The sequence below is a fragment of the Macaca nemestrina genome, chromosome 17 (genome assembly GCF_043159975.1).
Source record: "Macaca nemestrina isolate mMacNem1 chromosome 17, mMacNem.hap1, whole genome shotgun sequence".
Taxonomy (NCBI): Eukaryota; Metazoa; Chordata; class Mammalia; order Primates; family Cercopithecidae; genus Macaca; species Macaca nemestrina.
The window spans coordinates 685,057-698,009 of record NC_092141.1 but is presented as its reverse complement, the minus strand read 5'-3'; the positions used below and the strand labels follow the sequence as shown (position 1 = coordinate 698,009).

General features: G+C 51.0%; 1 protein-coding gene across 14 annotated transcripts in view; it reads left to right on the top strand.

Annotated features, from left to right (window-relative positions):
- Nucleotides 1-12,953, top strand: part of LOC105471483 (rabphilin 3A like (without C2 domains)) — a 243,403-nt gene that overhangs the window by 74,203 nt on the left and 156,247 nt on the right. For 5 of the 14 annotated variants that reach the window (XM_071082061.1, XM_071082058.1, XM_024789767.2 and 2 more), the window contains exon 1: nt 2,843-2,978. The exons of 4 other annotated variants lie outside the window; for them this stretch is intronic. The gene's annotated coding sequence lies outside the window, so the exon portion shown is untranslated. Of the gene's footprint in view, nt 1-2,837; nt 2,979-4,674; nt 4,896-6,232; nt 6,389-12,953 lie in introns of those variants that run through there. 5 more of the 14 variants (XM_024789752.2, XM_024789755.2, XM_071082057.1 and 2 more) reach the window with 5 other exon arrangements.

Genomic DNA, 12,953 nt, shown 5'->3' with positions numbered 1-12,953 from the left:
AGGACTTTAAATTTCCTATTTATATTAATGATCACATTATTTCATATATGAGCCATTCAGCTCAGCCCTTTTTGGCTCCTTCTTGCACCTCTCACGTGTGGATTTATTAGGCAATTCAGCACCTACTTTCACGTGCAGACTCAACTGGCGAGATTTTACCTGGAGGGTGAGGACATGTCATGGCCACGGGGCCCTGTTGTTCGCAGTCCCTGGGTCAGAGGATGGTGCCGGATGGGCAGGTGCTACGGATGCACACACCGCCCTCGGGTTAGTGAGGGCGCACCTGTTAGTATGTGTGGTGTGCGGTCTCCTGTGGGGACGTCGGGCACCTGTTAGCATGTGTGGGGTGTGGTCGCCGTTCTCAGCTGTGCAGAGGACAAACACTCAGGGCTCGTCACACCTTCGTGACTGGTGCCCCCTGGACCTTCAGCAGAGCTGGTCTTTCCATGAAGCAACCTCTGGACACACGTGGAAACCAGCCTCTCGCGGCCGTGCCCGCCCCAGGGACCGACCGAGATCAGCTCCGGTCGCCGACACAGTCCTCCCGTGTCTCTGGCCTCTGGTCTCTGGATCTGCACGTCTGGCCCTGACGTCTGCCTCGAGCCCCTGTCCCTGCTGGGTTCAAGTCTCTTTTCCAGAAACTTGACTTGGCTCAAGCATCTGCTTGATTTGGTGTCACTTGCGTTTCTGAACTTGGTCCTCCCGGCCTGTGGTCCTGCCAGGGGAAGAGCAGAGTGGCCAGGCCGGGCCCTGGCAAAGGAGGCATCTCTGCTGCACACACGGCACACGTGCAGGACGGAGACCAGCTGATTGCCTGGGTGTGTGTGTGGTCCCGCTCACTCAGAGACGGCTGCTAGCACATTCCACGCTTTCCCTTCCCTTCCCTCCCCCCTCCCCCCTCCCCCCTCCCCCCTCCCCTCCCCTCCCCCCCCCTCCCCTCCCCCCTCCCCTCCCCCTCCCCTCCCCCTTCCCCTCCCCCCTTCCCCTCCCCCCTTCCCCTCCCCCCTTCCCCTCCCCCCTTCCCCTCCCCCCTCCCCCGTCCCCTCCCTCCCTCCCTCCTTCCCTTCCCTTCCCTTCCCTTCCCTTCCCTTCCCTTCTCTTTTTTTGATACGGACTCTCTCTGTGTCGCCCAGGCTGGAGTGCAATGGCACGATCTTGGCTCACTGCAAGCTCCACCTCCTGGGTTCAAGAGATTCTCCTGCTTCATGAAGCCTCCTGAGTAGCTGGGACGACAGGGGCCCAGGACCATGCCTGGCTAAGCCTCGGCCTCCCAAGGTGCTAGGGCTACAGGCGTGAGCCATTGTGCCTGGCCTCCCTATGAATTTTATTTTATTTTTTAAAATTTAAGACGAGGTCTCACTCTGTCACCGAGGCTGGAGTACGGTGGCTAGATCATGGCTCACAGCAGCCTCAAACTCCTGGGCTCAAGCCCCTCTCCCACCTCAGCCTCCTGAATGGCTGGGGCTACACCATCGCCACCATACCCGGCTAATTTTTGTGTGTTTAGTAGAGATGGGGTTTCACCATGTTGGCCAGGCTGGTCTCAAACTCCTGACCTCAGGTGATCCGCCCGCCTCAGCCTCCTGAGTAGCTGGGGTTACAGGTGTGAGCCACTGCACCGGCCTCCTTCCACCCTTTCATATAACCAGAAGCACATATCAGCGCTTCTCAACTTTTTTTTTTTTTTTTTTTTTTTGAGACGGAGTCTCGCTCTGTCGCCCAGGCTGGAGTGCAGTGGCCGGATCTCAGCTCACTGCAAGCTCCGCCTCCCGGGTTCACGCCATTCTCCTGCCTCAGCCTCCCGAGTAGCTGGGACTATAGGCGCCCGCCACTTCGCCCGGCTAGTTTTTTGTATTTTTAGTAGAGACGGGGTTTCACCGTGTTAGCCAGGATGGTCTCGATCTCCTGACCTCGTGATCCACCCGTCTCGGCCTCCCAAAGTGCTGGGATTCCAGGCGTGAGCCGCCGCGCCCGGCCGGTTCTCAACTTTTTTACTGCAGGGTCTTTTCTTCAAATGAAATCCTACCTGGAAGCCCGATAGATGAAGAAGAAAAAGCTGAGTTGCTCTGAGTTGAGCTGTAATAGCCCCCTTGTTCCCAGCCCCCTGCTTCTACCTGCACAGTCCTGAAGAGGTACCCGGCACCCCTGGCTCCGTGGATCCCAGTTTGAGAGCCTCTTGGCGATTATATCCCTCCGTCTGTCTGTCTCTCGGCAGCACCTGCTGCTGCTCCCATGGGAATACGTTGCTGATGATGTTTTGTTTTGTTTTTTTTAAGCATCAAAACATTTTCTTTTTTCCATCAGTAGCTTGTTGGCACCATGAAAAGGTCAACAGAGAGATCCTTGCCATCCTCCTCCTCTCTGCAGGAGGACGTCAGGCTGCAAACGCTCCCTCGCTGTGCCAGGGTTCATTTCATTACCCTTGTCCTCCTGGAGGCACCTCCGGGAAGCTGCTCCGTTTGCACGTCTGTCAGGTTGTCTGTGCTTCAGTTTGCCTTCCTCCCGAACAGCCACCCCCAGAAGGGGCCCGGTCCAGGCAGCCGGGGCTTCGGGAAGCGATGGGATGCTGACGCCCCGTCCCCACCCCACGGCTGTAAGGACTGTATTGGATGCCTTTTCAGAAAATGTGCCCTTTCTAACCAAAAAAAAAAATGCTTGAAATGTGTAAAAGTGGCCAGACGAACATTCCCACAGAGGGCTGCGGTCTAAGAGGAAGCGTCCCAAGTCTGCTCAGTTTTGGACTCTGTGACTGGGAGACGTGGTGGGGCCTTGCCTGGCTTGCGTCCACGAGGAGAATCCAGGCCTTGGTTTGGCTCCAGCTGGGCCTGCCTGGTGGCTGCCACTTATTGACTTAAGTCCCAGTGATTCAGCTCCTCATCTGGACGCCGCGGGTCTCCCCTGACAGCGGCGGTGGGAGGGAGAGCGGCCTCCTCCTCCCCTGTGCGGGGCCTTGTCTGGGTGAAGCCCCTCCATTCCCGGTAGGTGTCTGGGTCTCATGGCTCCCCCTGGAGCGTTGAAACATCAGAAGACGCTTCCGTTTTCCTGGGGTGCACGCAGGGATTCTCCCAGAACTTTGCTAGCTTCCGGGGAAAAGGTTTGTGTCTGCGCTGGGAGAGCGTCTGGTTAATCGTTGACTGGAAACTCGCTTTTCTAGGCTGTCCCAGGTCCTCGAGAGGCAGCCGGGGCTGGAGAACAGGCTTCGTGCCCCGCTGGTGCCTCCAGTGCTCTTTCCTGTGGTCCTTTGAAACACCCCAGTGGACAGAGATGGATTTGGGGTGCGGGGCGGCGGGGTTGTGTGCTAGCAGCAGATGGGCCTGGGGTCAGGCAGAGAATGGGGGCCACGCAGCTGAGCAGACTGGAACATACTGCTTGTGTTGCGTGTTATGCTGTGGGCAGGACCGGCCCAGGGGCTGCAGGCTCTGCGCTCCCTCCCCTGGGATACTCACCTTCGGTGACAAGTCCCCAGATAACTGTGAGATGGGGCCAAAACACCTAAGGGCCCCAAAGAAAGCAAAAAAATAAGGTGCCAAGGCCACGTGTCTTAGAGCAGGAGGGGTTTTGAAGACTTTAGAAGGCCGTGTGGCCAGCGGACTTGGTCAGGAGCAACTGTCAGGACTGAGCACTCCCCAAACCCATACGCAGGGGTTCCAGGACCCTTGCCCCTCGAGGTGCTGTTCCATTTACAACCTATATATAGGTTTACCTCGTCAGGCACACAGACAAGCATTTCAGTGTTTTCCTGTTGATTTATTTTCATGTGTATTAGAACATAACTTGTTTTTTTTCAGTTGCCTTCTATTTATGGCATATGGGATGGTTTTTCTATTTATGGTGGAGATATGAAGTTTCCTTTGAAAATAAATTTGTTCGAGTAAAGGAGTGGGTTGATTTAAAGGGAAATATTAAGTAAAGAATAGTACGGGAGCCGTACGGGGATGGCAGGTGGCACGTGGATGCCCGCGCTTTGGAAATTGCGTGCTGGAGGAATTCAGAGATGAGAAACAGAAAGGATCATGGAAGAGGATCATGGTGGGGTGCGGGAGGAGTGAAACCCAGCTAGGTGGAGATGGAGGGTGAGTCTGTACTTACAGGTCCAGAAATGTGGGCACGATTCTTGATGTGGTCTATTTTGGCTGCAGCGGGCGAGTCCCGCAGGGAACGGAGGGTAGGGTGGGACTGTATTGTGGAGGACCATCAGTCTCAGGGTGTGGCCTCTGAACTTTTCAGGAGGCAGTGGGAGCCATTGAGGGTGCTTGAGGAGGGGAGTGTTTCTTGACGGTCCTCGAAGAGTCTCGTTTTACCAGGACTGAAGGCAGATAACTAGTCAGGGGCCCAAGTAGAGAGGGTTTCAGAAGCCGACTAGGGCCATAGCCAAAGTCAAGCCGCCCAGCCACCCAGGCCATCCCGTACTGGCTTGGAGGGCAGCCTAGAGGCTCTGGAGTGAGGCGGGTCGGAGGTGGACGAGCTGAGCCCTGGCCCTCTGTGGGGAGGCCGTGGGTGATGGGCAGGTCAGAAGTTGTGCATGGAGTCCTGGATGGGAGGGGCAGCTTCTCCTGGCTGGGCTGGGAGGAGATGGTAAGAGCTACTCAGTGACCTCTTCCTGGAGCCTCCTGGCCTAGCACGGAGTGTTGTGGAATGTTCCGGAATGTTCTGGAATGTTCTGGGGGAAGTGGGTGCGGTCGGCTGAAGGAAGCTCCCTCTGGGCCAGAGTTCATGTGGGAGGAGGAAGTCCGCTCTTTCCTGCCCTCTGGTTTGGCCCAGATGCCCTTGGCTGACGGCCCCAGGCCAGGATTTCATTCATCATCAGGGTCTGCCGTTGTTTTAAGCTCCCATTTCATCCTTTGAGTGTGGAGAAGTTCACCAGCATTCAGGGGCCAGCTTGGTTTAAAAAACAGGTTTGTTTGTTTTGTTTTGTTTTGTTTTGTTTTGTGAGGGCCTGCTACACACCAGATACTGTGTTTGGAACTTTTTTTTTGTTGTTGTTGTTTTGAGATGGTGTCTCGCTATGTCACCAGGCTGGAGTGCAGTGACGTGAACTCAGCTCACTACAACCTCCGCCTTCTGGGTTTAAGTGATTCCCCTGCCTCAGCCTCCTCAGGAGCTGGGATTACAGGCACACATCACCACGCCCAGCTAATTTTTGTATTTTTAGTAGACATGGGGTTTCACCATGTTGGCCAGGATGGTCTCGATCCCTTGACCTCATGATCCGCCCACCTCGGCCTCCCAAAGTGCTGGGATTACAGGCGTGAGCCACCATGCCCGGATAATTTTTGTATTTTTAGTAGAGATGGGGTTTCATTATGTTGGCCAGGCTGGTCTCAATCTTGTGATCCGCCCGCCTCAGCCTCCTGAAGCGCTAGGATTACAGGCGTGAGCCACCGCACCCAGCCTGGAACTTTTACTCGGTTACCACAATTCACTATGGACAAAACCTGTTGAGAAATGCATTATTTATTACTGCTGTCGTACAGAGGAAGAAATGGAGTGGAGGGACGTGTAACAAGCCCCAAAGTAAACCGCTGGTGAGCCGTAGAGTCCAATTGCAAACTTACGCCTCTGAAAAGAAGGCCGTGTCTGCAGTAGTGAGGCTGTGGACACGCTGTTTAACTTGGAGGAAGCTAATTGGCCTCTGTGCTCCTGGGTGTGGATGTGGGCTGTCCCTGCAGTGTGCTGGGCACATCTGTAATATCGGGGTGCTGAGGGCACTCGCTGGGATTGCAGGGGAGATTGTGAGTGATGATATAGGTAAGGTGTTATAGAAACGTCAGCTACTGCTGCTATTACTATATAAAACTAGAGTTGCAGAATCCTGGACTCGATTTTACTGGAAGACGTTTTTGGAAGGAATATCTCTTAGGGTGGAGAAGAAGCATTATTCTCATTAAATTGAATTAATTAATCAGTACATTTTTAACATTTATTTCTATTAAAAAGTTTTTTATACAGATGGGGTCTTGCTACATTGCCCAGGTTGGTCTCGAACTCCTGGCCTCAAGCAATCCTCCCACTTTGGCCTCCTAAAGGGTTGGGATTACAGGCGTGGTCCACTGTGCCCAGTCATTTTAATTTTAAAAATCATCAATATATGGTGGGATAGAACGTGAATTTAACCTTAAAGCCGTTTTGAGTTTGGGCTGGTGATTTCTGGGCACGCTCCTGGTCCCTGGATGTTGGGAGATGTGGGTGACGTGGGGAAGGGGAGGGTCTGTTCACTGTCCTCTCTTTTCAGCCTGACTTCAGTGAAAGCTCAAAGTGCACTTGGCTATTTCTACGGCTTCAGCACTCCTAGCTCTGCCCAAGAGGGTGCCAGCGAGCTGTGACCTCAGGGCAGTCACTAACCTGCCCAGACCAGTTTCCCTCCCGCCCAGCTACCCTCGTTCCCTGAGTGAGTTTCCTCTTCCTTTCTGGCACTTCTGGGAGGACAGTTCTCTCCCTGGAATGCCGCCTTCTGCCTGCCAAGTCCCTCCTTTTCCCTCTGAGCCCTGCACCACGTTCTTCTCTTTGAAGCCCCCCGGGACTGCCACAGAGCAGGATCTTCCCTGCGCCTTCTCTTTGCTCCCGGTGTTCTTTGCATGGCCCCAGCATTTATTGGAGCCACTGTCCGAGTCATTCGGGATTCATCTCGTGCACCGTGCAGTACGCACTGGTTCTTTGGAGGCAGCACGATGGAGGTGACCCCTCTCCCCGTGCACCTTCCAGAGATTGACACGTAAACAAAGAAATAAACACAGATTCCAGCTGTGATGCCTGTGATGAAGAATAAGAATTGGGGCCCAGTATTTGTTGACCTTTCAATGTTGTGCAGTCCCAAGGGAGGGCTGCGTGGTGGGGATGGGAACACAGGCATGGACAGTACGTGCCTTCCTCCTTTGGCAAACAGGGATGACGAGCTCCTGTGGTTAATCCACACAAAAGCGTTCGGGACGGTGTGACACCCAAAGGTAATATTAGTGGCATGGCAAGATTCTTCCCCATTGATGATGATGGATGTGGTGTTTTTTTTCTCTATGAAGAAGAAAATTTAAATTTTTTTCATTGCATTTGGTAGCACTTTTTTGTTTTTTTGAACAGTGTTAGGATTACAGAAAAAAATTGAACAAGAAGTACAGAGTTCCCGTCTAACCTTTTACCTCTTTCAATTTCCCATGATTAACATCTTGCTTTGGTGTGGTACATTTGTTACAATAAACGTGGTAATACTGATACATTGTTATTAACCCAAGATGTATAGTGTACACTTAGGGTTCTATCTTGGAGGTGTAGGTTCTATCGCTTCAAAAAATGTGTAAAGACATGTGTAGAGAATAATAATAACTTCACTGCCTTCCAAATCCCCTGCAATCCATTTCCTCGTTCTTCCCGTTCCACCCCCAAATCCCTGGTCTTTTTGTTGTCTCCATAGTTTGGCATTTTTCAGAATGTAATAGACGTAGTTGGAACCGTGCCGTAAGTAGCCCTTTCAGTCTGGTTTCCTTCTCTTAGCAGCATGCATTTAAGATTCCTCCATGTCTGTTTGTGGCTTGCCAGCTCTTTTTTTTTTTTTCTTTTTTAACTCCTTCTTACAGGGAAGGGTTACCCTATAGACAGTGTGCCCAGAGTAGCCTCATTTTTCTTTTTCTTTCTTTTTTTTTTTTTTGAGACGGAGTCTCGCTCTGTGGCCCAGGCTGGAGTGCAGTGGCCGGATCTCAGCTCACTGCAAGCTCTGCCTCCCGGGTTCACACCATTCTCCTGCCTCAGCCTCCCGAGTAGCTGGGACTACAGGCGCCGCCACCTCGCCCGGCTAGTTTTTTTGTATTTTTTAGTAGAGATGGGGTTTCACCGTGTTAGCCAGGATGGTCTCGATCTCCTGACCTCGTGATCCGCCCGTCTCGGCCTCCCAAAGTGCTGAGATTACAGGCTTGAGCCACCGCGCCCGGCCCATTTTTCTTTTAATTAATTAAATTAAATAATTTTTTTTTTTTTGTGGAGACGGGATTTCACTATTATGCCCAGGCTGGTCTTGAATTCCTAGCCTCAAGTAATCCTTCCACGTCGGTCTCCTAAAATGCTGGGGTTACAGGCATGAGCCATCTTGCCCAACCTTACTAGCTCATTTTTTTTTAATCGCTGAATTATGTTTCATCGTATGAATATATGGTACCATATTTTGTTTATTCACCTGATGAAGGACATCTTGGTTGCTTCCAGGTTTTTGCAACTATGTGTAAATATTTAGTAAACATGAGGGTGCCGGTTCTTGAACAGAGATAACTGTTCATTTGCATAAACGGTCAGTTCATTTACATAAACAGTCATGCATTTGCATAAATGGTCAGTTCATTTGCATATACCAAGGAACGTGCTTGCTGGATCCTTCGGTAAGAGTATAGTCAACTTTGTAACAAAATACCTTCCCAAGTGGCTGTACTGGTTTTTTTTTTTTTTTTTTTTTTTTTTTTTTGTAACGGAGTCTTGCTCTGTCACCCAGGCTGGAGCTGAGTGTGGTTGTGCTGTCCCGGCTCCCTGCTACCTCGAGGTCCAGGGCTCAAGCCATCCTCCCATCTCAGCCTCCCGAGGAGATGGGACTGTGGGCATGTGCCCTCACGCCTGGCTAAACATGTTTTTATTTTTCATAGATACAGAGTCCCACTGTGCTGCCCGGGTTGGCTGTGCTGTTTTGCAGTGTTTTGGGGGTTCCTGTTGCCGCACATCCTCACCAGCATGTGGTGATGTCAGTGTCACCAGCATTTGGTGATGTCAGTGTTTCGAATCTGGGCTGTTCTAATAGGTGTGTAGTAGTATCTTGTTTTAATTTGCAATTCCCTAATTACATATCATGTTGGGCATCTTTTCATTGGCTTGTTTGCCATTTGTATATCTTCAGTGAAGTATCTGTTGTTTGTTTTCTTATTTTTGACAAAATAGTGTTTTTCTATTTAGAATCTTATCTGTTGTCTCTGACTTATCTGAAAGGAGAAGGAAAAAAGATGATGTGTGTACACGGGATGGCTCCGAAATGGTGCGGCTGTGTCCCCACCCAAATCTCGTCTTGCACTCCCACCTGTTGTGGGAGGAACCCGGTGGGAGGTCATTGAATCACGGGGGCAGGTCTTTCCCGTGCTGTTCTCGTGATAGTGAGTAAGTCTCATGAGAGCCAATGGTTCTATGGGGGGAATTTCCCTGCACAAGCTCCCTCTTTTCCTGCCGCCATCCACGTAAGATGTGACTTGCTCCTCCTTGTCTTCCACCGTGGTTGTGAGGCTTCCCCAGCCACGTGGAACTGTAAGTCCATTAAACCTCTTTCTTTGGTAAATTGCCCAGTCTCAGGTAGGCCAACGGACTAATACAACTGCGATGGGGAAAGGCCCCAAACACACATAGTTCTGTCCAGCACAGAGTACCATGAAGTGTGAGAAGTTGGACTACGCTTGTGGTTAAGAGCTTATGCTTGGAGTTCAAATCCTGGACCTTTGTCACTTACCAGCTGTCATTCACCTCTCTGAGCCTCAGTTTGCTCACCTGTACAATGGGGGTGTTAAAACCTGCCTCACAGGGTTACTTTGAAAGATAAAGGACATGATTCCATAAAGCACTTGGCACTAAGCCTGGCAAATGGTAAGCCCTCAATGGTGGTTCTCCTAATTGATCATTGACAGACAAACCTTTCACCTCCCCCACGTGACATTTTGTGTTTCCCTCATGTCCTGGTCTTTGAGACTCAGAGCCCACTAGCATCCCATTTGTCCTTACAGTGCAAAGTCGGTGTGTGTGCAGACGGGGAGCACGCATGCCCCAGCAGGGTGTGCATGCAGACGGGGAGCACGCATGCCCCAGCAGGGTGTGCATGCAGACGGGGAGCACGCATGCCCCAGCAGGGTGTGCATGCAGACGGGGAGCACGCATGCCCCAGCAGGGTGTGTGTGTGCAGACGGGGAGCACGCATGCCCCAGCAGGCACCCACTTCTCAGCCTCAGGGCACTGCTCCTGGCCTCCTCTCACTTGCCCCAGGACTCAGTTCTCTAGCCAGTCCTGGGTGGCTGTTTCTGTTTCCCCAAGTCTGGCTACACAGGTGTAGAAACCCCAGCGATCCCCCTTCCGGCTTCTCTGAGCATGAACCCCTGGTGGGTTTGTTCAAGGAAGTTCCTGCTAATGGCAATGAGAAGTTAGAGAGGTGGGAAAGTGACCATGCAGACGGAGTCCTCACAGCAGTGGCTGTAGACTTGCCAGCTACTGGCACCTTTGCGGATGGGATTTACGGTGTTGTGCTTGTTTGTTTGCCTTTGAGACAGAGACTCACTGTGTTGCCCAGCCTGGAGTGCAGTGGTACGATCACGGCTCTCTGCAGCCTTAACCTCCCCAGGCTCAGGTGACCCTCCTACCTCAGCCTCCCAAGTAGCTGGGATTACAGGTGCATGTCACTGAGCCCAGCTAATTTTTTCTTTGTGTGCGTGTTTTTTTTGTTTGTTTGTTTTTGTTTTTCAGAGACAAGGTTTCACCATGTTGCCCAGGCTGGTTTCAAACTCCTGGGCTCAATGGATCCTCCCGCCTTGGCCTCCCAAAATGCTGGGACTACAGACTAGGATGGTTTTTGATATGGCCTCACCAAAGGCCTCCTGCCTGTCTCAGCAAGGCCACGTGGCCTTTCCCCTCATGCTGATTTCTCTTCCCAGTAGATACACTTTCTATTCATCAGGCCTTCTGCCCAGATGTGAGCCCCTCTGGGCATTTCCCACAATACAGAAGAGGATGATGGTGAGGGTAGTGATGATTGATGGTGACAAGCCTGATGGTGGTGAATAGGATGATGGTGACAGTGATGGTGATGATAGTGATGACGGTGATGGTGATTGACAATGATGGTGGTGATGATGAGGATGATGATAGTGGTGTTGGTGGTGATGGTAATAATGATGATGGTGATGACAGTGGTGATGACAATGTCTGATGGTGGTGATGGTGATGACTGATGGAGGTGAATATGATGATGATGGTGACAGTGATGGTGATGATGAGGGTGATGAGAGTGGTATTGGTGATGATGGTGGTGATGGTGGTGACAGAGATGACAGTGATGGTGATGGTGATGATGACTGATGGTGATGATGGTGATGATGACTGATGGAGGTGAATATGATGATGATGGTGGCACTGATGGTGATAGCGATGATGGTGTTGGTGATGATGATGACACTGATGGTGGTGATGATGTGGATGATGATGATAATGTCTGATGGTGGTGATGGTGATGATGACTGATGGTAATGATGACAGTGATGGTGATGATGGTGATGGTGCTAATGGTGGTGAATATGATGATGTTGGTGACAGTGATGGTGATGGTGGTGATGATGGTGAGGGTGATGATAGTGGTATTGGTGACAATGATGGTGATGATGGTGGTGACAGAGATGACAGTGATGGTGATGGGGTGGTGGTGACAGTGATGATGACAATGTCTGATGGTGGTGATGATGATGATGACTAATGATGTCAGGAGGTGAATATGATGATGGTGACAGTGATGGTGATGATGGTGATGGTGCTGATGGTGGTGAATATGATGCTGGTGACAGTGATGGTGATGGGGTGATGATGGTGATGATGAGGGTGATGATAGTGAAATTGGTGATGATGATGGTAATAATGCTGCTGCTGCTGATGGTGATGATGGTGGTGACAGAGATGACAGTGATGGTGGTGGTAATGATGGTGATGATGGTGCATATCATGATGATGATGGTGATGATGACTGATGGTAATGATGGTGATGGTGGTGATGATGGTGAGGGTGGTGATAATGGTGAGGGTGATGATAGTGGTATTGGTGATGATGGTGATGATGGTGGTGATAGGGATGACAGTGATGGTGATGGTGGTGATGATGATGAGGGTGATGATAGTGGTATTGGTGATGATGATGGTGGTGATAGAGATGACAGTGATGGTGATGGTAATGATGATGATGATGGTAATGATGGTGATGGTGGTGATGATGGTGAGGGTAATGATAGTGGTATCGGTGATGATGATGGTGACAGAGATGACAGTGATGGTGATGATGATGATGGTAATGGTGGTGATGGTGGTGATGATGGTGAGGGTGATGATAGTGGTATTGGTGACGATGATGGTGATGATGGTGGTGACAGAGATGACAGTGATGATGATGGTAATGATGGTGATGGTGGTGATGATGGTGATGGTGGTGATGATGGTGAGGGTGATGATAGTGGTATTGGTGACGATGATGGTGATGGTGGTGACAGAGATGACAGTGATGGTGATGGTAATGATGATGACTGATGGTGATAATGGTGCATATCATGATGATGATGATGGTGATGATGAGGACAGCCATGATGGCCCTACCCTGAGAGTGCACACTGTGACAGGCTTTGTGCTGGTTGTGTTACCTGCACCACCTCTATCAGGTTTTCTCAACTCAAGTGCTTTGGCGTTTAGGCTGGATAACTCTGTCATGGGGGCTGGTTTGTGCCTCAGGGATGTTTAGCAGCGTTCCTGACCTCTACCCACTGGATGGATAGTGGTTAGGAGCACCCCCTACTGTGTCTCCAGATACTTCCAAAAGTCTCTTGGGGGACAAAATCACTCTGATTCAGAACCACCGATTGAATTTATTCTTCCCAATAGCCCCAGGAGGCAGCTACTCATTTATGGGTGATGCACCTAAGGCTTAGAGAAATGAAGGAAGTTACCCGAGGTCACCAAGCTCATAATTCACAGAGCCAGAATGCAAACCTCAGATACGTGACCCTGAGCCCGGACCTGTAACTACTGCCCTTTGTCACCTGGCAGAAGAAGAGAATTTGTCAGCCTGCTAGCGGGGCTACCTGGAGTGTGTGACCGGGTTGAACGCCTGCTTGGTCAGCCCCAGCATCGTTTGCCAGATTCATTTTGAGGTAATAAAAATAGTGGCTCTGCCCATTTTCTGACTCGCTTTGAACTCAGAG